The sequence below is a fragment of the Toxotes jaculatrix genome, chromosome 5 (genome assembly GCF_017976425.1).
Source record: "Toxotes jaculatrix isolate fToxJac2 chromosome 5, fToxJac2.pri, whole genome shotgun sequence".
Classification (NCBI taxonomy): domain Eukaryota; kingdom Metazoa; phylum Chordata; class Actinopteri; family Toxotidae; genus Toxotes; species Toxotes jaculatrix.
In genome coordinates this window covers 30131425-30135994 of record NC_054398.1, presented here as the reverse complement: position 1 = coordinate 30135994, position 4570 = coordinate 30131425, and positions in this window count along the sequence as shown.

Here is a 4570-nt window from a genome sequence, read left to right as displayed (position 1 = left end):
TGCACACCCAGGAACTTAACACTGCTGACCCTCTCCACAGCAGCACCATTTATGGTGAGATGTGTGTGCTGATCTTTGCCAGATGTCATGAAATCAATCACCATTTCCTTTGTTTTGTCCACATTGATGGTGAGGCTGTGGGATCTGCACCACACTTCAAGCTGCTCCACCTCCAGTCTGTAAGCGGACAGATTGTATTAAAAGCTGAGCTGAAGTCGATGAAAATGACTCTGGCGTAGGAGTCTCCAGGTGTGACAGTGTGAGGTGGAATATGGTGGAAATGGTGTCCTCTATGGATTGATTTGATTGAAAGGGGTCCATGTTTATTGGGAGATTGTTCTTAATATGTTTCAAAACCAGCTGCTCAAGACATCTGGTCACAATTGGTGTGAAGGCCACTGGGTGAAAGTCATTCAGGCAGGCTGGATCGCTGTAGTCAGTGATGTTCTGAAAACCCTTCCACAGTCGATGTGGATCTTTATCACACATGAAGTAGCTGTTCAGTTTTTGTGTGTACAGCTTCGTCCCCTCTCTGATCCCTGTGACAGGTTTTTCCTTGTCAGACTATTTGCTGCAGCATCCCCAGATTTATATGCAGAGTTCTAGGTTCTCAGCAGAGAGCAAACTTTTTTGTGTTTGTGGTTGGCTTGCCTCTTGATGGTTTTGACCACTGTCACATCATCTATACATTTATTAATGCAGTCAGTGACGCAGTATACAGTATATTCCTGGAGGTCAGAAACATTGTCATATGTTGCTGCCTCTTTGAAAATGTCCCACTGACTGGTCTCAAAGCAGTGGTCTCATTCTAACCTGTCTGACCTCTGGCTTGACCTGTTTCACTGTGGGTTTGTAAGCTGGTGTGAGTATAACAGCTGGATGGTCAGAGTTACCAACATAGGGGAGGGCAGCAGCTCTGTAAGTTGTTGTTTGTAGACATTAGGTCTGGTATTGCTGAATTATGTTAGAATTCAAAGAACTTTCCAGCATGTTGTCAGAATAATTATTGGATTTATTATTAGTGTTAGTAAACAGCCTTTAAACCATTCAATTCAATACATACAGGAAACAATACAGAAATTCAGAGGTTCATTAAAACTCAGGGACACACTGCTGCATTTAAATAACACATCACAGAGAATTCAGACCTGTTAGATAGATGAGTTATATGGTTTAAAAAAATCCAGATAAACAGAAAATGGAAGTTACAGAAAAAAAAAAAACATTGTCTAAAGGAAGCTTGACCTCATGACCTCAGTATTTCTAAAGTCCTGACTACAGCCTTAATGAGAAGAGGAAATCTTCTGTTCAGCTCCTGAATGCAAAGGTGAAACCCCAAATACACAGTCACAGTATTTCAGGAGTGGTGTTTGTAGTGCTTCATGTAGTACTGAGAATGGGTGTAATAGACATTTTAAATAATTGTATTAATGAGACAGTGTAAAAGTAGATGTTAACAGTATTCTTTAAGTGCCTCTAGTATAATATTTACATTTCTCAGGAACTATAAAATCAATAGGAATTCTAATTGGTTATTTTTAGAAGTAGTTCGTAGTGATTGTAGTGGTTGTAGCAGTAGTAGCAGTAGTAGCAGTAGTAATATCTATTCTACTTGCAGTAGTAGTGAAAGTAATTGCATCAGAGTAACTGATTTAACTTTGTTTACTGTTTATGTCATTCTAATAACATGTTATACTATAATGCTTGTAGTATAATTGAATTATTATATTTGAAGAAAGGCTCCATTGTTTTTTCCAGTTTAAATGTTCTGCCTGCCTCAGTTTGTGAATTTGTTCCTGTACAAGCTCCAGTCATGTTCTCACATGAATGAAATGGCCAATCACAAAATTCACCAGCCTCAGCCAATCAGAAAATTGGATTGCCTCTTCACCCTCTCAATTAAATGTTATCTGCAGTACCAGAGTGTGTTCAATAGTTCAATTACTGCATAACTCTGAACCTCCAAGATCTGCAAGACAGAAAAATAATGTGGAAATTAGCTGCAATTCTCCATCACACCACATGATGGAGCTGATTAATCTGATTTATCACTTCAGCATCTGTGAATGAATAAAAAAAGACAAAGTCCAGGTGGAGGGTGGAGGAGGTGGAGGAGTCTCAGTGTGTCTGCAGAGACTGTGTAGAAGGACAGAGCAGCAGCAGAGCAGTCCAGATACACTGATGATTCTCTTTCAGATCCAGAGGAACACACAGGGATGATGGTGGACTTGACAGTGGAGCTGTTCTCAGAGCAGTTCAGACTGCAGCACTGAGAGTCTTCTCCACTTCTTCTGGTTCCTCTGTCAGTCACTGCTGGATGAAGCTCTCCTCTCCGCTCTACCTCCCAGTAACATGGACCAATCAGAGCCTCTCTACACACAAGCTGCTGCTGCTTCAACCTCTCTGGATCATCAGGACACAGCTCGTCCTCTCTCAACACACACACCGTCCTCTTCACTCTCACCTTTAGAAAAATCGCTCCCTCCAGCTGTCAAGAGAAGAAGACAGACAACAGAGGTGATAAATCAGTGTTTACAGAGACTCACTTCATCAGCTGTCAGTCACTGATGCAGCACATCCAGTATAAAGAGCAGCAGGGACTTCAGTCCTGTTCAGAGCAGAAGTGGAGCAGCTGTGTAGTGTAGCAGCTTCCTCTCAGCTCTCATGTTAACGTATTGGAGTGAAGACACTGAGCTGGAAGCTCACACACCTGCAGAGACTTTTAGCATCAAGTCTGTTTCCTCTGAACATTTCACTCAAGTCCACAGTGGAAATAAACTGCTGAGTCATGAAGCTTCATTACTGCACAAACAGTTTAGTGATGGATTCACTGCTGTCACATGTCAACTCATGTTCCATTTAAAGAAAGAGTCTCTGTGTGTTGATGAACATCTGATCTGCTTCTGAAATATCAGCTGACAAATAAACATGGAGGCTGTCACTGAAAGTATCTGACAGATGGACACATATACAGATGTGATCAGATGCTTACAAAATGTCATGATGCTTCTCTGAAATCAGAGCCAGTGATTTGCAGGCTGCAGTCAGACTGATCTCAGAGCTGTGACAAAGATCAAACTCATCAATTCTTTAGTGTTGAAATGAGACAACAAACAGTCTCAGATTAGATGTGATGGTAGGACAGTTGGACCAATGAGGACAACTGTCTCTACACATCCTGTGAGGCTGTCAGCTGTGATCCAGCTTTATTTCCTGTTGACATGAACACAACAACAACAACAACAGATCACAATGAGCTTGTGGCTGCTGTGATTGGCTGACTGTCCTCTGCGTCTCTGTCTTTCTGTCCCATCCTGAGGCCTGTCCCCATTCTCCTCTCACAGCTTCAATGAGGAAAGCAGCCACTGAAAAGGTTGGATGTTTACAGGAGACACTGGATCTTTGCTTTGATACGAACTGTGTTTAGTAAAATACAGCTGAAAGCAGCATGGACTGACTCCAACCCTCTACTGACCTCAGAGTCTGCAGTCTACAGTCTGGACTCTGCACAAGATCAGACAGATCCTTCAGGTCTGAATCCTGCAGGTTGTTTCCTCTCAGGTCCAGGTGTCTCAGATGGGAGGGGTTGGACTTCAGAGCTGAGGCCAGAGAAGCACAGCTGATCTCTGACAACCTGCAGAGACTCAACCTGAATAAAGAATAAAAGATGTGAGTTTAGGAGACAAAGTTCCTGCTTGAAAGCGTTGAGTGTTTCATCATCTGTTCAGAGCTGAAGAAGGTTGAGAATGTACAAGTTTGGAAAATGGAAACTCCAAACACCTGAACCAACAGGATGCAGCTTAAAAACAGTCAGATACTAAAAGTCAAACACAGCTCTCATTAATATTAATGACAACATGCTGCTGCTTCAATAAAGACATAGTGACTTCAGCTCTTAAACTCTTCCAGCTCCACCAGTGGCTCCACGTATACAAACTCATGTTGTTGACATTTGTTTCAGATTCTACTAAAGATCCTAAAGTTTTGACAGAGAACAAACATGTCAGGCTGAAGTTTGGAGGAAAGGCAACAAATGATTGAGACAAAATGGAAACGATTTTCACTTCATGTAACGGTGACGACATTTAATAAACATGCTGAGTTTGTTCTGAATACAGCTCTGGAAAAAATTAAGAGACCACTGCAAAATGATCAGTTTCTCCATTGTTACTATTTATAGGTATGTGTTTGAGTAAAAAGAACATTTTTGCTTTATTCTATAAACTACTGACAACATTTCTCCCAAATTCCAAATAAAAATATTATCATTTAGAGCATTTATTTGCAGAAAATGACAAATGGTCAAAATAACAAAAAAGATGCAGTGTTCTCAAACCTCACATAATGCAAAGAAAACAAGTTCATATTCATTTTTAAACAACACAATACTAATGTTTTAAGTTAGGAAGAGCTCAGAAATCAATATTTGGTGGAATAATCCCGATTTTCAATCACATCTTTCAAGCATCTTGCCATGCTCTCCACCAGTCTTTCACGTTGCTGTTGTGTGACTTTATGCCACTCCTGATGCAAACATTCAAGCAGCTCAGGTATATTTGATGGCTTGTGA